At 36.8% G+C, this 24,181-nt stretch overlaps 1 protein-coding gene across 1 annotated transcript in view; it reads left to right on the forward strand.

The window, feature by feature from the left end:
- Positions 1-24,181, forward strand: part of LOC128967977 (adhesion G protein-coupled receptor A3-like) — a 257,561-nt gene that overhangs the window by 68,355 nt on the left and 165,025 nt on the right. The window lies entirely within an intron of this gene.

Genomic DNA, 24,181 nt, shown 5'->3' on the forward strand with positions numbered 1-24,181 from the left:
ATCTCACATAAATATCCAGCTTGGTTAAGAATAGCCATGAAATGTTTTCAGTAGTGCCTTAACTAATGGATAAGGCAAATTACCATCTTACTGAACTGTGAGTAGCAGCTAGTTAACAGTTTGTCATCTTAAAGTTTAAACAATTTGCAAATTTAAACATTTTTTTTTAAATTTCCATTTTTGTAGTTATGTTTATATTTTGTAGCAGCTCCCATGGTGTGTATATTTTTGATGGTGTTTTCTTATTCAGATGTGCAAATGGTTTGGGGGATTTCGAGCAACTTTTTGCCTTTTTTATTGGTTGGTTGGTTTGTTGTGGGGTTTTTTGGTTTGTTTTTCATTTTTCTATTAACCAGCAGATTTGACCTAGATTTAATGCTGGAGGTGTTCAGCCAATTGGTGGAGAACATGACATGATGTAAAAGTGCTTGTCACATACTTTGCTAGGAAAAAACTCAAGGCAATGAAATATTGTTAAAGTTATCTCTGAGATTTTTTTTTTTTCCTGGCCTAAGAGATATTGTTTTGCATGACAGAGGCAATTGATAATCTTAAGACTTCAGCTTGTGGTTGTGTGCAGCTCAGGAAATGTTGAATGCATCATCTATATAGTTGTGACTAATGCATTTTTTAATTTGATGAAGAGTTATTTAATTTCAAAGTGGAAAACTTCAATGCCAGTGATTAAGGAATTCCATAAGGAGAATACCAAATACCTGTGTGAGGAGGGTATTTAGAAAGTTGATGACAACTGAGGTTTTATGTACTGGAAATAGGTGTAGGCTTCCTAAACTAGAAGGGAAAGAACATCACTGTGACCATCTTTCCTTTGAGAAAAGCTATGCATTAAAGGCTATCAATAAGGGATGTACCTTCCCTGTAGTCCTGTGTGAAGGGAATTTTGCACTATGACTGATTTTTATTTCTGATTAACCAAAGTATTTGGACTTTGGAGGAATCTTGTGCAGTTTGGGAGTGCCAGCTGTGGATTCTTGTTTTTCGTCACCTGTCACTATGATTGAAATCCAGAAGTCATTGTCACCCAAATCTCTGTCAATACAACACCCACTGTTTGTCTTGCTAGTCTGAAACTACTGACCCAAATTTCTGTCACCGTTTTTGGTAACCCAGGCCAGGTTAAAAATGCCTTCTTCAGAATGGCTACAGCCTCACTTATCTATGAACCTGGTTCCCCAGAGCTGGAAAAGTCCTCTGCACAGCTTCATGCATACAGAGGATCTGAAAGGCTGATAACCACTTCAGTGGGACATTGTGGCACTCACTTACTGTGCTCATTGCCATACTTCTGACTTCCCAGTAACCATGAGAAAAGTCACAGCAACCTCCTATTGCATTACTCATTTCTGTGTCATCATGTCCATGTGGTGTCTGTGTAATCCCCTGTATTGGAAGAGCATGCTGCTGTCTCCTCTCAATAACTGAATGATGAAATGCATGTGGTGCATCCAGCTCATAGCTTGGAAAATACTTGAGGGAGGTGTCACTGTTCCTCATAAGCGTTTATTATGAGTCTCCAACATTGGCCACAGGACTCTTGACAGGATGGACTCTTAGTTTCATCCTGTCTGGTAGTTTTTGTGCTGCTTTTACATAGGAAAGTGAAGTGCTTCACTTGAGTCTGTCTGCAGCCAGTCATTTAAATCCTCAGCACTTTCCTTCGTAGGCTGAACCCACAGAGTCCTGAAAAAGCAGCAGGACACTCGCTGAGAAATCTAATAATATCTTTCAGAAAACTGTGCCCAACATGCCAAATACTATAAATACACTGTAAATATGAGGTTCTAACTACTCTGTCCCTTTCTTTTGGTTTTTCAAGTGTCACTGTTGCCCAGGAAGAGTATGAAAATGAATGAAAGCACAATGAAACAAATTGCAGTCCTAGAGGAACACATTCATCTGTGACCAGCAGGCTTGAATTTTCAAAATAGAAATACAAACAAATGATTTCTAATGAAAAACTGTGTAAAAATTATGCTATCATTTTAGACATCTTCTGTTCTCTGAGGGTGTTTGGTTTTTATTTTTTTTTTTCAAAATTTTTTTAATGTTGAAATGAGCAATTATCAGGTTTGATTTGCTGTTTAAAATGCAGTTGACAGCTTATGCCTGGCCCAGTTCGTAGCAAATTTATGCATCATTAATATAGGATTTTCATGCACTTGGAAAAATGCATTCTACACTCTTCCAACAGAAAGCAGCCTCTTTACAGTATGTTCATTAAATACCTTTCCTTGTTTATACAAGTGCTCCTGTCTCCATTATTCATTTAAGCAGGAACTAATACAAAATGTTGTACATCTGTTGTAGCATGTAAAAGTAAGGAGGAAAAAAAAAAAAGGCATCCAAAAACCCCCCAGAAACAGAAAAGACCCTTATATGTAGGAGATAATTCAGCTCACTTAAGAGGAATTCTGCTGCATGTTTTTTTCCATAGTTGGACTTTCTGATGGCTATCAGGTGACATAAGAGTCCCACATTTGCTTTCAAAACTGAGGGAGGAGTATTTTCTCTAATTCAAAACTGAACATTTTTGTATCGACGCATTGATGACAGTTCCGGTTGGAGGGCTGGAACTGCAGGGGACTCAATGGGGCTTACTTCTCTACCCAAGGTAACTGATTTGCCAATGTCTTCTGCTGAACCAGTCTAATGCAGATAGCATTTACTTTATACATAAAAAAAAAGGGAGCAGTTTTGAGAAATCAAACTGGCAAGGCATTTGCCTCAGTTCAGGGAAGTGCTAGATTTAAGTATTTGCTTTGCACTGTGCCACAGTGGCCCTTCCCTGTCACGAGGCTTGTCCTGCCTGCTGGGCTCTCGGCTGTTCCCCATCTCTCTTATTTCTTTCAAAAGCATCGAGAAACTGATTTATTTTTCTAGTTTTGAATGGGAGAATAATGTCAAGCTTTCAGTTTTCATGAAATAAAAACATTTTTGGCCCTCCCTTTTATTACTGTTTAGCACTACTGAGACGACTTCCCTTAACATGGTGTCGGCCAAAGTACACTTTTTATTAAAGTATTGACAGCTGGTTTCATCTCTTCAGAAGCACTGGAATATCATTTTGCAGATACTCTTTTAAGGTTTGAGGATGAGGACTTCAATCTTTCTGCACAGTTGTAGAAAGATGGCTGCAATTCAGAGGAACAATTGGAGGTAGTGCATTGGGCTCTGTGTGCAGTCGGTGTGCTGGAGAGCTCTGAAAAGGACTGAGTGGTTTGGAAATCAGAGCTGACTCCATACTGGGGAAAATGTCATTCCCAGGGAGCCAGTTTGTGAGGGCATTGCATACCAAAGGATGCAGGGATTATGTGCAGCTAGATACGCATGCAACCTCTCACCAGAAGACTCCTACACTTGTTAAAGCATATTTGCTGTGAGTATAAGGCAACCTAAGATATTTCGTGATGAAACAGGGACGGTTCTTTGCATTAACCCACACTTCAGCAATTGCTGTAAGCATTTAGATGAATTTAAAAGTTAAAGTCCTGCAGTATCTTTGAGCAATGATTAATTTTTTTTTTCTTTCTAGGGGATATAATCAGGTAAGTTGAGAAACTCATTGTGTAAATGCAGCTTTAAAATAACACTCCCCTTTGCTGCCCATTCCATTATGTATGTCTGCTGTCAACAGTTTATTTTTTTTTAATGGGAGTTTCTTAAAAGTTTGGAAGTTTTCTAAATCCTGATACTTTAATGGAGACTGTAGATGAAATATAATCCTCATCTATTCATAACCAGTCAAAAATAAACAATTTTTTCAAGCCATTAGAGCATACAGAGGAAAAGTTCATGAACCAATCATTTGGGGCTTTTGGCAGACCATACGGAACTTTTCTAGCAGCTATTTATAAGGTCCTAATGTGTTTATTTTCACAATAAATCTGACTTATTGCTGAATGTGTTGGTTTAATAGTAAAATAACCACTGAAGATTACAAACATAACCTTTTGCAAAGTCTTCTGAAAGCCCAGAGCTTAATTTAATAAATGTGATGTTCTCTATATTGCCTGGGAAACACATGCCAACTCTGAGAAAAAAAAAAATAAAGAACAGCAGCTCAAACTTTTGCTTTAAATTTACAGAATCAGTTGTCACAAAGTTTACATTATAGCTGAGACGTTTGGGCAGTAAAAAAGTATTAATAACTGATTGTTAGGTGTAAGGGGTAAGTGAAGGAAGAGATGTACCTCAGTACTCCTGTTGGAAGGGCTAGGTGGAAAAAGTACTGTGTCTTTATAAGTACACAAACCTAACTTTATTTAGAGATTGTTTAAATTTGCTTAACTTAATTCTGTAATTTAGTTACAAAATTACTTGTCATTAAGCAGTTTCAAAGTGCCCTGAAAACATTTACATTATGGCTTTTACTGGTATAATTAGAAGAATTTAAATTATGCTGTAAATCAGAGTATCTTTGCAATTCCTCCAATATTTTTGCCAGTTCCAGAGATGAACATCCTACTCCTTTAAAGTTACTGGCTGTTACTCGTGTTACTGAGTCAGAATTTGAGCTCACATGTCTAATAAGATTATCAAATCTTCAGAAAAGGCAATTAAAGAGTAACCAATCCATAAAAGAAATTTTCTGCTTTTATAGTGTGTCCTCGGAAATCCTGTCTGATGTGTATGTGAATGTCCTCATTAGGCATATAATTCCTAATTCTTTTAGTGAATCGTACTAAGCTCTTGACCTCAGTGATGTATCTCAGTAATGACTGTAGGTTAATTGCATATTGTGTTAGAATACTTCCTTTTGTCAGCTTTAAATATATTGCCTTTGAACTTCATTAGATGCTCCCTTGTTCCTGTCACGTTAGAATGTGTTGCTACCAACCATCAAACAGACTTCTCTGTTGGATTTGTTATTTAATTTGCCCATTCCTAAACAGGCTACATCTTTTCTTCTTCATGGTAAAGTCCCTTCAGACTTCAACCAAATGCTTTAGGTTCTACATAATCAAAAAGTTGCTTTGTGTAAGTTTTATTGCACTTCTAGTATGTCCAATTGCATGGGTGGGAAATTAGCTTGGCTATGACGTGGTGTAATGCTGAGCATCCAGTGTCAGACTGCTTTATATAACATATCATTGTTTCACTATATCATTTATTTTCAAAAGAACTTGAATCATAGCCATAGAATGTGCTTTATGTGCATGCTTTGTTCTCAGATAGAAGCCTGCAGGATCTCAAACAATTAAAAAGAAATTGTCATTCCAGTTGCTTAAATGCTAGTGCTTTGGGATAGTTTGGGAACAGCTCCAAGGGACATGCCTGGGAGGGTGGACCTGGATAGCAGATTGTTTTTAAGAAAACATCCTTCTTCTGAGTGATTTTATGTAAAAGAAGAAAGAGACCATTGAAATCCATTTAAAATGCTTTGTATTTTTTGAAATGGTTTTTAAAGTTTAGAAAAATTGGACCAGCTGTACTAAGGATCATAATACACTATACAGTAGTTATCTGTTTTCTGGGTAACACTGCAGATGTTTATAAATACCAGAAATGCTGGTCTGTGCCAGCTTATTTTTCAGAAATGGAACAGGCTTTTTCTGCTACTGGGAAAGCTGCAAATTTTTGATACTTCCTTCAATAATTACTGCCTTGTAGAGCTTTTTTGAATATTTTGTCTTCCCAGTGAATGATTTAAGCTGCATTTGATTAGTTCAAAAAGAAAAAGGTTGTAACAATAAACATAGTCATCACATTCTCCATTTTTCTGAAAGTAATTAAGATTTTACTGGCAAGAGTTCATGCAGTGTTAGCCTATAAATCTTGTGCAGATCCTTAAATACTGGTGTCATAAATACATTTGCTAAGTCCGAATGAACAGATCTGATGGGAAGGAGCTTTTTAGTGGAATCAGTATCATGAAGAGTCTGTGCCCAGGCAAATGCTCATAGGTTATAGAATTAGCCTAAAATGAACATTCGCCCCCCCACAGAGCAATCTGGGCCATTTTCATCTGTTCAAATCATGTTTAGTTTACATTCTGTTTCAGCTACTACTTTGTATTTCTGCTGCTATTGAAATAGTTGTAAGACAAGAATTTCTTTGACTTCTTCCTGGTCTCTCAGAGGTCAGTGACAAAACTCCTATGAATTTTATCCTGACCACTTTAGGGCAGGTAATGTAACATTTCTAGCTGATCCTGCAAGTGATTGTATACAGGTGAGCTTATGTCCAGTCATTCTATATGTATACAGAATGGGGAGAAAAAAATATACTTGCATAGCACAAAAGTGCTCCAGCCCTGACTGGGACTTTTTTTAAGATAAATGTAAAATATTTTCATGTTTTTTTTCCCCTTGTTATTGAGTCAAAATTTGTCATTGAGACAGAAATATACAAAAGTAAAAGGGACTACTGAAATAATTCTGACTATCAACCTCTGTATTTTATTCAATGTCAATGTCAAAATAGCCAGATTTATCAGCTTAGTAGAATGTAGCAGTGCTTAGTCATAACTATCCCTGTTATTTTGGGTAGTCAAGTACAAGTTTAGTACTAACCCAGCCTGTTAGTAAACCAAGAGTAACAACATACTCCAAATGTTGACAAGTTTATAGATGAACTGCACTGGTATATGGCCTGAACAATTCCCACATTGAAGATACAATCAAATTAAAAATGTGGGAAATAAATCACATATAGATGGGTTGTTTCTAGTATCTTGCCATGAGGCAATTTAAATGCTCTACTGAACTACATGCACAGTTCAGTTCATACTCTCAGAATCTACTGTTGTATCGAAATCACTTTTCTGAATTATTTAATTCTGTTGCACTCTGCACTTGTGAATAGAATGTCAGGGAATGATTTTCAATTTGTGCCACCTATATGACATTGTTTTGGACCAGTCACCCATGCCTTATATTGATTCTAAGTTAGAAAGACTGTCTGTATTTATCTCTACATGAGAGGGGCCTTCGTTTTATACACAACAGAAAAGGCAAACTTCACCTGTCAACATTTTCAGCGTTCAACTCATTTTTTTTAATGCCAGCAGTCACCAAGACAGCACTTAGGCTATAAAATGAATAGTTAAATACACCATAAGTCTTATATTTCATACATTATAAACAAGTGTGTTGCCATCATCAATTATGGAAAAATACATATGTGGCTGCAACTAAAACTGCTAAATTTCTCTGATGATGGTGGGTTTTGTTAAAATTTAACTTGTAGATTTCAACTTTGTCTGCAAAATACTTTTGAAGCCTGCACAGAAACATTTCCATTTTTATTTTCACTTATTGACTGTACATGTTTTGATAAGTAATTTGTATTTTAATTTCTTGAAAACAGTGTACTATATTGTAAATTATCAGAAATAGTGCAGAATACTGTCAATATAATGTTAAAATGGAGCTTGCATTGGATGTGGCTGTGTTATTAACATACATCTATCAATAGGCTTCTTTTTTTTAGTTTTCAGAAATGGGGGGGTTGTTTTGTTTTGATCCTTCCAGTTAGGTAGTTTCTCATTTTGTTGTCTGTAGCTTCAATAGGAGTTAAGTGCATATAATTTTTTTTTAATTGTTATGCTGCGAATTTCAGAATCAAGATATTCTTAACATACTTTTCTTGAGACAAAAAAGGATTATTTTCAAAGTTAAATAGCCTTAACTGCTTTTTGCTGTGTTGGTTATTGTGTGAGTTTTATTTCTCTTAAATTCAGAACGATTGGCATAATGTGTAATGTTTATTTTACTTCATATGCTGCTTAACAGGAATGTCATGGTCAAGTTATATGAAGTCAAGACCTTAGCTTCTTTCCCTCATGCACATATATGCTAAAAAAGAGACAAGGATTGAAGAAATCCAGGCCTATGTGTTTGCTTGCATATAGCTCTGTCAAAAGGCTGCTGAACAAATCATCCAAATTATTCACTTTTTAGGATAGTTCTTCCATTAATGAGCCTCCTTCCAAACAATGGCATTTTCCTTTAATTGTGTTTTTCACTAATTCCTTTAGGTTAAAAAGCATAATTAAACATCATATCTGATTTGCACACCGCTCTTTCGGGAGTGGCTTTTTTTGAAGGGAAATTGTTTTCTTGATGTGAAAAATATTCCGTAGTGATGGATGAGCATGTAATCTGTGTGAAAAATGTTTTGTTAAATCATTAACACTGGGCTGCTTGTCTGTTGAATCAATGACCTTTTGATGGTAACAGAGATTTCACTGTGATAGTTTTTAATATTCTTCTTTTTCCATTCGGACAAGGAGCAACAGTTTTAAAGCAGCCTCTGTTTCACTTTGCTGTGAATAGATAAATTGTCCAAGCTGCCAGCAAGAGTGGTTCCGTATTACAGGGTATGTTGTAAACAACACTACCTACAGTGTTCTTGCTGGTAAACACAAATTGTGCACACTTAGTGGTGCAGCTTGGTTCTCATCCTTCAGCTGAATTTAATGAGCTGGACAGTGTGATGAGGTTGCTGAGAATTGGGTTAGTGTGCACTGAGTGGGAGACAGATACAGGATGACATTTTTTTTCCCGAGTTGCCCTTTCCCACCACTTATCAGCGACAAGGAAGGGATAAGAGTGAAATATGCGTGGAGTGTATATCTTTAAAATGCTTTGTATGGGAAAGGAAATGTAGAATCATATTTAGCCTTATGTTCCATGTCCTTTGAAAACTGGGAAGAGTGAGTGGTTTTCAAAGTATTGCCTGCAGTGATTCTTAGGGGTATTGCACTATGCCATTACTTCTTAGAGATTTGAGTTGCAATCCCAAACATATACCTTAGCTCTCTGCATTGGAAGGGAGCGTGTGTCACATTAATTATGCTCTCTGCTCTGGTTTGCTTCTACTGTCTTGTTTGGTTTTTGCTTGCTGGATTGAAGGGAGAGTTGATTCTAGGTTTGGCCTATTTCAAAGCCATCTCAAAACAGCTAAAACCAAACTAAACGCCAGGCAAATGGGTAGTTAATAATACATACAGCCCTTAAACAGAAAATTTAGCAGCTGGCTAGCTGAGGAAGTCACTAAGGCTCCCATCAGCAGCAAGATACAGTAAGTGGTTCTCAGCACTGTCGTGCATAGCACAGATATTTAACTTTCAAAATGTAGTTCTCATCTATTCTTTGGAGGCCTAAGCTCTTCGTACAGTGAACAGAGAGATTTAGGTGTGTGAAAAGAGGATCCAAACCAGCCATTATGCTGAGGGGTTAAACAGGTACTAGGTGGCTTGCAGAAATACTGGAGCCTGTAATGACTTTTTCCTGATCAGCCCTAAGTTAGAACTCTTTGTGGACCTGAGGTTTGCAACCTAATACTTCTTCTGATGCCATTCCTTTTTATAGGCACAAAAGTGACTGTATTTTCTTTTGAAACATGGTCCTAAAAGAAAATAATTGTGCTTTTGTTCTTTCTGTACCAGCATATTGGTTGGAATATGTGCTTGGGAAGAGAAGGACTCTGGTCCAGCCTCTTCAGCCTGAGTGCATCATATGTTTTCTACCTCTGTGGGAAAGCCCTTTTGCTAAAACAGAGCTGTGCCAATACTCAGTCAAGTGTTTAAGATTTATGGGGTCAGAAAGAAAAAAAAAAAGTGGTCAAGTGCCAAGGGTGTTTCATCAACAAGGAGAAAATGGGTTTTGCTATAAACATTCATTTGATAAAATACAAAAATACTGGTATAGGGGAACAGAGACTCCTGTCTGTTTCTCCAAATCTTTTGTGTTTTAAGTGTAGGTGTATTTCCCTTCTGGGCAAGGATGGTACTGAAACAGTGACTTTCATTTCCTCAACTTTAATTGCTTGGTTGCCATAGAAAAGATGGATGTCAGCACTTCCTCACCCTTCGCCATTCTCTGGGATGATGGCCTTGGAGAGCCCCCAGAGAGCCGCAGTGTGTGCATGTCTTGTCTGCAAATCCCAAAAAGCTTTTGTACGAGACCAGCTCTGAGGTGTTTGGTATGTCCAGCACCATTTCTGTGCTTTGGGAACTTGCAAAGATGAAGGTACCTGCAGCCATTCTGACTTGTATGAGATGAAGAGGGGGCTGTGAATTGCACTCTAGGATTTAGTATCAATGTTCCACTTAAGTTTCACTTTACTCAGCCTAAGTGCTTTTTTGGACCTGGACCAACACTTTTCCCATCATGCTTCAGGTGGCTGGTATAAATACTGTAGTTCTGCTAGGCATTAAGTAATTTCTGAGTTTTATACACTTTAAGCATTTAAGTGATGAAAATTATTTCTGCCATTCAGGTCAATTGATTTAAAGTGGAGATAATCCAGTCTTGCTTTTCATTTTGGAAATGTTTGTTCTCCTGTTGCTGAATACTTAACATGGTTTAACTAGCTGTGTCCCAGTGTTCTTTACTGATACTGCTTGCATAAATACAACAGGTTTTTCATGTCTCAATATTGGCTAAGTAAAAATAACTTACAAAAGGAAAAATCTCCAAAGAACACCATGTGCATTATTTATTGAGCTCTCTGGCAACTGTTGCTAATCTGTTGAGCTGAGTTATTTGCAGAGCTTCCTGGGAAAGGGTGAATTAAAAATTGGATATTGACCTTAGAAAAGTCAGAGTGACTGCTCCCCAATAGACAAGTTTCACATTAGGCCATCTGTTAAGGAGATTCACAGTCATCTTTAAATAAAAAAGTCAGATTCTGCTAGTTCACAAACAGTTATGGTGTACTTGAATCCACAGTTACCTTGAATTGAAATCAGAATGAAGCACAGAGTTGTGAGTTGGTTTGCAGCTCAGAAGGTCTCAGAAAGCTTTAAAAAAAGTCAACTTAGAAAAAAAAATGCTAGTTTGAGGCAGCATTGTTTCCCCATCCATAAATCTCTGCAAAAGGAAGAAATATTTTAGTATTTTTGAAGGAGACATAGCATGGTCCAGAGTGAGGTTTTGTTTTCTTGACAAGTGAAGTAGCCGTTGAAGAGAGATGTTTTTGCAGAAGACCATTTGAGAGGTTTATATGCTGTGATGCAAGCTGCATACTAAACAGTAAATATTTTTGTCAAATAATATGACTTTGGGAAAAAAAACAACATAAATATTACAGTGCTTTCTAAAATTTCCATGTTGTTCTGTTGATCACATTATTTGAGACTTTGGAAGGATATGAAAAGTCTAGTCCTTTTGATACTTGGTAATGATTTGTGCAGGTGTAGTAAAGCTTCTTCTGTGAACATTTTCTTCATGAAGAGATGCAGGAGACATTTGGAATACAAGGTCTAATTTGACTTGATGTAGCTGTTAAAATTGGATGTAGTATGTAATTCAAGTACTTGGAAGAGTTCTCCATGCTATCACATTCTACTGGTGAAATGGTAATTGTCTTTGTGCTCCTTATAATCAAGACGTTTTTTGTCTTTAAATAGTAATTTATGTTACAGTACTTTATTCTAGTATCTAAACAGTCCATAACAGGACTATAGAAAAGATTAAAGATTGTTTAATCAGAGTGGTTGTTGCAAGTGATGGTCATAATCTGCAATGGATAAAAATATTAAGAAGCTGCAAGTTATTTAGACAACAGTCAAGTACTGTGATGTAGGTGCTGGATTCATCCCTTTTTAAAAGGGCAAAGCATACTGTGTGTAGCTTTCCAGGTGTAAAAGAAAAATGCCTCAAAGTGGGAGGAATGAATAGGAGATGTATATTTTTATTAAACATAATCCCAGGGAAATATTTTAATAGAAAATTATCATCAAGATTATTACAGTTTGTGCTGCATGAATATAAACTGTGCAGAATGTGATAAAAGCGAGGAGTTTCTGCTTGAAATTCGATAGACAGCGATGTTAGCAAAGGAAATAAATATAGGGAGAACACTGTTGGTTAAAAGTGAGTGAACTGTTTATAAACAGTGACACTGAGTTGTGTTAGACAACCATAAGCAGGAATGAAAGGTCATATTTTGCAGTCACTTCTACTGTCAAGTTAGAAGCAAAAGCGTCTTTGCTGTGTGATCAGTCAGTACAAAGCACCTAAACAATGAAATAGAAAACCAGTTCCTCATGATAAGCTGTAGCTCTACTCCTGACCTAGAACAATCTAACAGTCTACTACTTTAGTTGCATTTATCAGATGTATGAGTTAGTGTTATAAGGAATTTTTTTTTATACACCTCACAAAATGCAATGATTGTAGGAGTTTTGCCTGGACGCTTGCTGTGAAGTCATCATTTTGCTGAAGTGTAGTTACTTATATAGTTGAACAAAGTGGTTGATTAGGAACTAAGATTGTTTTTTGAATAGCACAATCATGAATAGGTTTATGAGGGCTGTCCATTAGAAAAAATATATAAGATATTCTACATAAAAAGTCAACATTAGTAGTCATAAATGACAGGAATATAAACTAACTTGTAAAGGTAGTTTATACATCTGTTTAAATAATGGACAATATATTTTTGTTTGATTTTTTTTTTTTTTTTTTTTTTTTACTTCTGTAACATGCAGTGTAGCTCTATTTCAGAAAGTCACTTAATTGAATTTATGAGTATCTGTGCTCATGTTTCCCATTAGGACTACAAATAGTTCTGTTAGTCTGATGTGCAGTCAGACATCTCAGCTACATAACAATGCTCATCTGATGTTTTATATAGTGATGTCATTAAGATTCCAGATGATTTGTGTCAGATGGTGTCACCCTTCGAGCAAATGTATCAAGTGCACATTAATATATGTGTTTAAATAGCCACCATACAGCACCTTTGCTGCCACCAAAGTTTCTTCTTTAATACTTGTAGCTCTAGCAGGACTGGAAATTGTCAACAGTTCTTTTGGTATGGAAAATAGTGACATTAAGATTTATAATACATGACTGTGATTCTGAGCTTCGAATTGAGGTATCTCTTGCTGATTAACCCCTTGTCTGTATACTTTTATTCTCAATGTAGCACATGTGCTTTGAGGAATCCAGTCCTTAATGCACCTCCACTAACCAATTAGGAAACCAGCATGGCACACCTGACTAAGCAGGGAACAGAGATTGTGTTGTGGCTCTCCAAAGCACCTGTAGGCTTTTCTGCTTTTCATGACTGCATCAAGTTTTGTTGTCAAATAAGCTGAGTTCTGTGTGGGAGAGAATAGATGAGTCCCTGATCTTACTTAGGAAGACTGGAAACAAAGCACTGTTTCTGAGAGGCTGAGGTGAAGAAGGTAGGAAAAGAGATGCTACGAAGGAAGGTATGAAACAAGCTGGGAAAAGAAGTTTTATTACACTGTGTAGTGAGAAGGATAGAATAGGAAGTGATATTGAACTAAAGGAAACATGCTAGCAGCATTTAGCAATAATTATCTCCAACAATAACATGCTCCCTTTTTCCCTTCATCCTTTTTTTTTTATGCTTTTCCTGTTTTCTCCATTTCTTTGGTATGCTCTCAGAGCTTGAAGGCCTGGGGTGTTCCTGTGGCCCCAGCTGCTATTTTGTGTTGTTATGGCTGTGTTGATATTTGTTGTTGTTTTCATTTTATTTTATTTTAATAATCTTTGCATTTTGTAGAACTGAATAACTGAAACCTTTATATAAACAAAAGGATTTTTTTTAATGCAATTTTGTCTGAAACACAGGGAAAAGGTGTAACAAATCATGGAATTCATTGAAAATGAACATTCCAAGCGACACTAACAGGAACAAGTTGTAAAGTGTATGCCAACTGATTTATAATAGGAGAGGTTTGGCTTGAAATTACTATCCATCTGACACTTCTGAGGTAGAAGAAAGAATTTGTTTGTTTAAAATAATGTATAGTTGAAAATCTCACAATATATTCATTGCATAGCATCTAAAGTGCTCAGCTTAAAGACTGTAGAAATTTTACATTTGTACAAATCCTCTTGTCTCTTTTACTTTTCATCCTTCTAGTTTGCTCTATCATTCATTCATATGTCATATGAAATTTTAGCAGAAAGTAATTTCTGACAAGTACCTGCAGGAAAGTGCAAATGTAAAAATGTTGCAGTGAAAATATTCAAGGGAATTCTTCAGAATAGCTGAAGAGCATTCTCATTAACCCTCATTTCTGCAGGAGAAAACCATTCTCTTTATTGGCGTACATGGTTGTTTTTTAAAGTTATTTAAATTTGTCGAACTTATTACCAGAGCCTCAGTTTATGTGTAACAGAGGCTTCTGGAGAAGGATTCCCAGACTAGCCTTTCACCAAGATTTAATTCCTCTGAGCTAAACTGCTTATAGACAATTCTCCCCTGATATCCTTAAAGCACTTCTTATTGACAGTTATAATTGACAGGATTTCTATGTAATTAATGTTCTCTCTAACATTAGCTGAATTAAGTGTTCAAATGGTCTCTAATTTTAATTTTTTCCCCTCATCTGGAAAAGGCTTCCCTCACTAGGTGATACTGGAATGTGCCTGGGCATTGCTCTGAGTCTGATAAATAGGAAGAATGGCTTTGAGTATACATGTTCCTGGAGATGGGTGAAGGCTGTTGCAGTGCTGTCCTGTCCATCACAAGCTAAGTAATGACTGCAGGTCCCTTGGGTTTCAGTATGTAGTCAGTGACTATGTTCTTTGTGATATCTTTAATTAAGATTCTTACTCTTTTAATGAGATTACATAGAAATAGTAAGCAGACAGGCAGATGGAGTCCTGCTTTGACATAATTGAATCACCTTATTTTTAGAAGTGTTCTACTTCTGTCTTATGAAGACACTACAGTAAAATAAATATTAGTCAAATTTTATTTACACTGAGTAGTAAACTGTCCTATTTTTGGCTCAGCACTACTCTAAGCTAATTTGTGGGTCATCCACAGATAGTTACCTTTCCTTTACACAGCTCAAGGTGGAATTCTTTCAACTTTTGTTTGGATGTTTTAAGCCAGTGAAGAAAATATTTCTATGAAGTTCAGAAATAAAGAATTGCTTTAGTACAAGAAAAAGAATCAAACATTTCATTAAAAAAAAAAAAGGCAAACAAAAACCAAACCAAAACACCCAAAGCTCCATGATACAATTGTTTATATATTTTATGGTTCTTATAGCTAACAAAACACATATTCATTACCCTGATACTTCTGATAATTTGGTGTAAAAATTCAAATCTCCCTATTTTACTATCTTGCATTTATTATGGAAGATGCACTTCTGAAAACACTGGGAAAAGTTCCAGTGTTTCATTTCTGAAATTGTAACTATGCTGTTAAACTGATTCCAGATTTTGAAAACTGAGGTGTTTCTGATTTCTAGCAATATTCACAGGCAAATGAGTGTGGTCTTACTATGTGCTATAACAACTCCTGCACTGGAGTTTAAACCTTTCTCTGTAGAAAGTATTTTTAGTCACTTTCTAGGTGTCTTTCTAGGCTTTGCATTTTGGTTGGTCTATGCATTTAATAAAAAAAAAAAAATAGTTGAAGATACTTTTTTCCTTACTATCCCATTGCCTTTGCACACAGTTTCCTCACAGGTTGGAATTCAGTTCAGAATTATTTTTTTTTTCCTTTGGGTTCTTTTTTCCCCAATGGTTGGCCTTTTTTAAAAACAAAACCGAAGCTGTGCAGAAATGCCTTCTAGGCATGCACAGACAGAGAAGCCCCAATGCATGTAGAAATTAAGGAAGCCTCTGGCTCTTTTCAGCCACCAAAGGTTTCTCTGCTCTTCACCGCTCTATGTAGTTACAGGCAGACACAATCTCTGCTACTGTTTCATCAACATTATGCCAGATGTATTGCTGCACACCAGGGCATGATTGCTAACGCTCATGGAGGTATTTTCCACTGGCACTGCAGAGCTGCCTGCAAAGCTGTGTGCGCTGCAATCCGCTTTGTGTGCTTTTTCTGGCGTTTGTTGCTTCTGACCTTTCTGACTTGTTCAGCACTGATGCACAGGACTCCTTCTGTGGCACCGCATAGCCACCCCATCTTGACTCCTCAAGTTACAACTTCCAAGCATGTGCTTTTGCACCTACATAGGGAATAACTTTCACAACTAACATGACCCTGTCATCCCTGGATTTGTGGCGTTTTCCAGGAAAAAAAAACCCCAAACTTATATAGGAACAGTTGTGTATGCTGGAATTTGAATATTTTGCTTATTTTTTTCTTCTTGAAAAAGAGGCTGAGGCGGAGGGTAAAAATCTGGAAAGCATAGATGGTTTTTATTTTATTAAAAATACATTTTGTGTTATCAATGACAAAATGATAAAATAAAGGCAGGTACCAAACATCTTTCCATCTTCATGCCAGGTTCTGATTGGTTGATGGTATATTTAGAGTGAAACTAGAGTTTATACTGGATACATTAATCTTATAAAATGTTCATCTAATATATACAGGTAGAAAAAAATATCAACAAAAAAATTGCAATGAAAGTTTATCTGCCTTTACCAAGCATTTTACACTTTTTTTTTTAATATGTCATACTGTTCTTTCACTTAAAATCCCTGAGCCTTACATTCTTGCTCTGTAATTATTATGATTTAAATTAACTATGTTGTAGCATTCTGTGGGATACTTTGAGCAAGCAAATTGCCGTAAAGCCTGGATCTGTTTTGTTTCAGCTGCCATTATTGGCACTTTGTTTAACATTTTTAGGCATATTCCTAAATAATGAGTAACTGCCAAATTACCACAGCACATTTGATGTGAATGAGTCATCATTTTTAAATTAAAAAACAAATGTGATGACCTTTCTGTTGTTCTAGATGTCATTACTGCTATCAAGTGACTGGTTTGAAACTTCCAATCTTTCATTAGTACCTTGAACAGGCAGCAGTTATTTTTTTCTGTCCAGTCCTTAGGGTCTATTGTTTTAGGTAATCCAACCAGAAATGGCTTGGATTAAAAAAGATTAAAGGAAAATTCATAATCAACATGCACAAACATTCTAAACAAATGAAAGACCTGTAGCCTCTGTGTCTGCAAAAAGACAATTAACAGACAATTACTGACAATATTTATGTTTATGTTTATTATCTTGTGGGAATAATATAAATAAAAAAGATTTATGTTTATGTCTTGAAACTTGACAGCAATGCAGCCATAGCTTTTTTGATTGTGGAAAGTAGATTGAATATCCACTCTTATAAAAAACAAAACAAACCAAAACAACCAAAAAACCAATAAAACAAGAGCTCTGGAGTTGTATGGGAGAGGTTTTGTTATTGATGATGGTACTAGGTAATTGATACTGCTTAACCTACCCTTCTCTTGATCTGTAGTGTGTGACCAGCAATGAGTTCACCAATATTGGAGATGAAAATAAGTTTTGATAACATCCAGGCCATCAAAATATAATGAGTCCCTGACTCTAGATAGGTACTGAACAGATAGGCCTATTTGAAATGTCTTCAGACGTGTTTATATTTTAATTCTTTGTTCCTATATCCATGCTTGCTAACTAACAACCTTTATCCTGACTGAAGGATGGGTGCTAAATGGTGTTTTTTGTCATTAACTGTGTCTTTTTCTTACTACTGTGATCATAAGAATGTTTCAAAAGTGTCCCAAGTCTGCATTAATTTCTTGGTCAAAGGTGCTGTTTAGTTTAGCTGGAATATTTTGCATGAGAAAGAAGTGGAAGATGTGACCTTTTTTGGTTTTGTGTTGCTTTTTGGTTTTTTTTGGGGGGGTTTCTGCTGTTGTTTCATATTACTATGCAAAATGTGGCAAGTCAGTCATATTTCACTGGTATTTGGCGTCTGCTCAACAAATGATTGCTCTTCTCAGAGCTTTTTTGGAAAGTTTGCAACACCATAATGACAGCTTTCTAAACACAGATGTCCTCTTGGTACAAGCTATAATTTTTTATGAGAGATGTATCAATGTCAGGAATTTGAACAAAGTACTGGAATTAGTTGAATGTTCTTGTTATGGATATGTATTCAAAATATCTACACATATATTGTAAGTGGAGGGGAGGAATCTGCAGTATCTGAAGGCATAGCTGTTACTACAAAATGCCCAAAATATCAGAATATAGTTTAAGATAAATTGATTCCTTTGTTAATGGACTCTGTATTTTTTTCCCCTACAGTGTTTAATACCATATTAGTGCATACTGTGAAGCTGAAGCATCAAAAATCTCAAGAACACATTTAGGTAATCAGGAATTTGTCCACGAAGGGAATATTTCAAACAACAAAATCCCAGCAGCTTGTGATATTTACTAAAAGAATTCACAAGTGTTTTTACCTATGGGTCTGTTATTTGCATATGCATGCAAATTAGCTATATGCATGTAGACAGTGCTTGATGGTTACTATATGTAATTTATGTAAGTTCAGACTTGTAAGTGAAAAGGAAACTCTCCTTTGTTAACTGTTGTAACCATTTGAGATTAATCTTTAATAATGTAGTCACAGTATCACAATAATCAGAGATTGGAAGGGGCTTCCAGAGATCATCAGGTCCAACCCCCTTACCAGAGCAGCATCACTTAGGGTAGTCCGCACAGGAATGCGTCCAGGTGGGTTTTGAAAATCTCCAGAGAAGGAGTCTCCACAACCTCCCTGGGAAGCCTGTTCCAGTGTTCTGTCACCCTCACTGTAAAGAAGTTTCTCCTTATGTTGTGGCGGAATGTTCTATGTTCAAGCTTGAACCTGTTGTTTCTTGTCATATTAGAGCACACCAGCAAAAAGAGCCTGGCCTCTTCCGCTTGACACCCACCCCTCACATATTTATAGACATTGATCAGATCCCCTCTCAGTCTTCTCCAGACTAAACAGCCCCAGGGCTCTCAGTCTCTCTTCATAGGAGAGGTGCTTAAGTCCCCTAATCATTCTTGTAGCTCCCCATTGGATTCTCTCCAGCAGGTCTCTGTCTCTCTTGAACTGGGCAGCCCAAAACTGGACACAGTATTGCAGGTGTGGTCCCACCAGGGCAGAGTAGAGGGGTAGAAGAACCTCCTAGACCTGCTGGGCACACTTTTCTTGATGCATCCCAGGATACCATTGGCTCTCTTGGCCACCATTGTTGTCCCATGGAGAACCTGCTGTCCACTAGGACTCCAAGGTCTTTCTCCATGGAGCTACTTTCCAGCAGGGCAGCCCCTAACCTGTCCTGGTGCCTGTCCGTTCTGTATTGTTACTATCTCTATTCAGGTCTGGTTAAGATCAGAGTGGTGTGCAACAAGTATATCTAGCAAGGGAAATAAATTTAGGGGAAACATATTTCGATAAATATTGTAGTATTTTATTTTTGTGTAGCCTTAATATAAGTGCTGCAGTTGTTATGACTGTATCTATCTTCATGTAGCTTCCATCTATCTGTATTTGTACGAGGGACTTGGTTTTGATTTATTTTCAGATCGTGCCACTAGATATATATATATATATGTGTGTATGTGTATATATATATATATGTATATATACACCCACACCACTAATGACACATCATTCAGCTTTTAAATACATACTTTAAAGTTAGAATGCTGCATCAGGAATGATGCAAAACCATAACTGTTAGTTAGGAAATGATTTTGTTTTGGATTTTAACTGGGTCATGCTGTGGTCATTCAATATTATGTTACTGGGGTTCCTTCCCTCTTCTCTTACTTTTGGTTAATGATAAAATCCCTTGCCTGCTATGTATGAATGTGTGTGGCCCAGGCCAGGCTGCTGTTTGGCATGCCTTGGATCATGACCTTTTGCCAAACCTCAGCAGTAGCTCTTGGGGAAAAAATGTAAACATACAACCAAATTTACTCTTTATTTCTTTATTTAGCTCAGTGAAATTGGATAGTTGGTGCTATAAGGCTTCCATATTACAAACTATTTGCTAAATTAGAAAATGGGGAAGCTTATTTAATATTTTCATGAAAGTAATTTAAAAAAAATACAAGTGAGAGGCAAGGAAAACATATATTCTTCTATATGCAGAAGTAAGAATTCTAAGTGATTAACAGTTGTGATAATTTGCATTTTAATCCCATTTTAGTCTTCATGGACAAAGAGGAAGAAAACACCTATTTTATTAGGCCAGAAGTAGCAGGGGGATTGGAACTAGATGATCCTTGTGGTCCCTTCCAACCCTGACTGATTCTATGATTATGGAGTAATACTAATTAGTAAGAAAGTACCAGGACTGTGGGTAGTATAATCATCTGCACTTTTCTGAGACTATACTTACTAAAATGACCTACCTAACTTAAGTGTAATTTCCAAAATAAGGAGACCTGGTGTCTTGTTTTGGGCAGTGCAGCTGAGGGACACTTTTCCTTGAGATGATCTGCCTTCTACGAACATTAAACTGGCTTTTTTCCTGCCTGTGGATGATGATTTAGGATTATGGGTTTTTTCCCCTCTGTGGTTACAAGTTATGGGGAAACAGAGAAGCTTCCATAAACTTGAAAACAGAATTTCAGTAAATGGAACATCTTTTGTCTACTTGGTTATTTTGACTGGCATTAAAATTCACCTGCCAACAGTTCGCCACCCATACTGACTTTTGTATATCTTGTGAGCTGTTACCACTGTTGGCTATAAGAGATGATCAGTTCACCTGTTTACAACCTGGAGAGCATCGAGATGAGTTGTCAGTTAACACAGAATGTATGTAATTGATTATAAAGTTTAATGATTAAAACTGTCCGTTTTCCCTGTCTAAAATGTGGATATTTGCTCTGATTTATGCCTCTAAGTCGTTTTCAAACGTGTCCCAAAGCAAAGCCTGAAGTAAATCAGCATAGATCCAATGGACTGATAGCATTGGGTTGTTTTGTGGATTTTTGGTTTGGTTTATGTTGGCTGGTTTGTTTTTTGGTGTGGTTTTTTGTTTGTTTGTATTGTTTTGTTTGGGGGTGTGTGTGGGTTTTTTTGTGGTTTTGTTGTATTTGCGATTTTTTTGGGTTTTGGGTTTTTTTTGGTTTTGTTTCGGGGTTTTTTTTTTTTGGTTTGGGGTTTTTGGTTTTGTTTTCTTTGGTTGGTTGGTTTTGTCTTTATAAAAATACAGAAGTTCATGTGTGGGAGCAGCATCCTTTCCTCTTTTCCTCTAGACTCACTTCTGCAAGTTAAAGAGCTTCTTTCAGCCTGAGAAGTTACATATTGTACAAGCAAAAAGATCTTCATTTCATTTGTGAGGATATTGTCAGTGGTGCTGTCTTAGAGAAAGCTTAAGCCCTGGTCTTCTATTTGAAAAGAAACAGTAGACCAAACTGTTTATTATTGAATATTTGAAGGTTTGGAGGTAAAAGAAAAAAAGGCTTTGGCTCACCCACACAGCAAAAATCCTAACCCATCAAAGGAAAATATACTTGTGTAGATTAACTTTTACCAGGCATACTGCCTTATCTTTGCGAGTTCATGGGGTAGTGGAGAAGAGATTACAGGAGGTTTGTGTAAACAGCTTTGTTTATGAGAAAGTGTGGAAAATTTGGAGTTAAAGGAATTGTCACAACTTGTTGAGCAGATGAGGCAGAAGAAATTTGAATCTAGTAGCTGATGCTGTTACCAGGGAACTAAGATGAAAATGTTTGACTGCAAAATTGAAAAAAAACCCAACAAAACCCAAACCAACACACCACCAAAAAAACAACAAAGCTTTTTTCCAGTTCCTAGAGAGTGTTTTCATGATAACATGCATCATCCCCTGTATGTAATTTGTGATTAAATCAGCTACTGTCACTTTCATTGTAATCCAGTGAAAGGGAATGGAACAAAGCAAGGAAAGAAACTGCTTTGCCTGGCCTAGGGAATAGGGAGAAGCACAGAATGCCTGCATGAGGATGACTGTAGCCCCTGATTTTTCTCTCTCCATGGAGTTGTGTGCTTTACCAGATAAGAATCAGTGCAAGCACGAACCTTAATGTCTGTTTCTGCCATTATTTTGCATATATGATTTCCAGGAGAAAGGAAAAAGCTTAGAGATATTACTAAAGTTAACCATAGCCTATACAGCTTTCTTTTGAAGGCTCGAATCACCATCGATGTCCTTGCCCAAGCTCTGCCTCTTTTCTAGTGCCATTACCTGTCTCCTCATCTAACACTTTCCTTTTTTCTTACCCTTCAATGTGCCACCTTTTTTTCTCTTGCATCTGGCTCATATTTCTGTTTTCTCAGGACTGTGGGGAATTTCATGGGCTCTGACTCCCTCCCTTTCCCAGGCAGTACAGATATTCTTACCTCTGTACTGCGTGGTAGCACTACAGCTACTTCGGAGCTTTTTATGCTTTTTATTAGCTTAGCAATGAGTGAGGGACTGCCCTTGTGACTCCAGCAAATAGGAATGAACTATATTCAGCAGTGCATATGCTTGAGTTTGCATACAGTAATGTGGCACTGTTTAAAAGTTACAGAAGTACTAAAGAACTGAAACAGTTGATGCATTTTTAATATCTTCTTCTAATAACCATTGCATTTGTGGGGGACTGAGGTTAGCATATTTTACTGAGTTTATTTGCTTGACAAAGGGATAATGGTTTATTAATGAAAAAAGCAGATGAAGAAAAGAACTCTGAAATATCTGAAATAAGCTAAGATCATAGAATCATAGAATTTTTAGGGCTGGAAGGGACCTCAAGGATCATCTAGTTTCAACCACCCTGCTGTGGGCAGGGACACCTCCCACTAGATCAGGTTGCCCAGAGCCACATCCAGCCTGGCCTTAAAAACTCCAGGGATGGATCTTCTACCACCTCCTTGGGCAGATAAAAACAGTAAGAAAAGTAAGCCACTGATTTTTGGGCCTGCATGGCTAAAAAATGTTCTTAATATATTTCCTAGCTCTGTGAATGTTTGTAACTTCAGTTAACTTAATCACAGGCACTCCTAATAAGCATGTATGCTTTGCAGTGCTCACATTTTTAAGACTCAAAGCATTTGTTGTATTTCAATTTTCCTACCTTTGCTTTTTTTTCAGTAGCAACACAAGATCAGGTGCTATAGATAGTCATGATGAAAGCCATTTCTATAGAACAAACTGGAAGAAGAAATGGTAATCTAAAATTATTGTACATCAGATGTTGCCGTGTATCATATCTGTGTATCATGCCTTGCTGATTATGCAGAATAAGCTTTGATTTGGGTAGAAATTAGCAAAAGCTAAGTGATTACCTTGAATCTGATTTGCAGTTAGGATTTTACAACTTAAGCAGTTGAGTAACTATATATTTTCTAAATGGAGTTGATATTCCAGGATTTTTTTTTCCATCAAAATTCCACTCCTTGTTTGCTGTGGATTGGATACATCCAATTTCTTCTGTGTAAGACAAAGCATCTTGTACATGAGTAATCAAAATGTTTTATTATCTTCTTAAGGACTCTTAGTGTTTCATGCTGAAAGCTGAGCTTGACCATTAAGAATCTGAGTGAAATCTTTGTTAGGGACAGATCACTTAACATCATCACTGAAACAAAGTGCATGTTACACACAGATTTCTGGGACTGTATTCAAAAGAGCTGCAGAAAGGACTTTTTAAAAATTATTTTTGACTGTGAAATTAAAATGTGTCCTACTATGAACCACACATTTTGGATGACATTTTGTCCTAGTGAGGACTGTTACAGCTGGTGGAAACAGATTTTCACTTAGCATGCATTTTATTTGCAATAGAATAAAAAAATCATAAATAAGATGACTCATGTGGCTGTTGATACATTTATACTTTGGCAGAGTCAAGCAGTTTATGTGCTGTAATATCCTGGAGGTGGCCAGTCTGAGAAACATCAGTGATACTGCTGTGCACCAGTTGTTCTGTATGAATTGCAAATTATCAGAGGATGAACACTTGGCTCTGTAAGAATTTACAGCGTTTCTCCCCTAGGCCTGCTTATCTAATTGCACTGAAGGCATTTCCTCAGGGTTCACATCACAAAGAGTCTTGAGACAATTCAGCAGTAAATCTCTGTGGGGACTGAGCTAAGAGCAACGTCATGGCCCCAAGCACTGTGCCAAGAGCAGATGAGATTACTAATGCCAGTGAAATATTCTTTATCTGCGCTAGAACCGATCCGTTGGATTTTCAGCAAGTGCAGAGTGAAGCACCTATCTGCCAAACAGGAGATACAGGTGGTATTTCAGGACAGAAACCTGGCCTATCTGTTTATTTCTCATGTGCCAGCTGCTTTGCCTACGTTAGGTAAAAATGAGAAATTTATGAAGTGTAAAGTGCACAGCACAATGAACAAGCAAGCTATAAAGGCTGCTGCTTTGCTGACCGATTGTTTTATTCACTCGTCGATTAAAACACTTTTCCTGGGGCAAGAATGACTGGTGAGCT

This window comes from Indicator indicator, chromosome 7 (assembly GCF_027791375.1).
Source record: "Indicator indicator isolate 239-I01 chromosome 7, UM_Iind_1.1, whole genome shotgun sequence".
NCBI lineage: Eukaryota > Metazoa > Chordata > Aves > Piciformes > Indicatoridae > Indicator > Indicator indicator.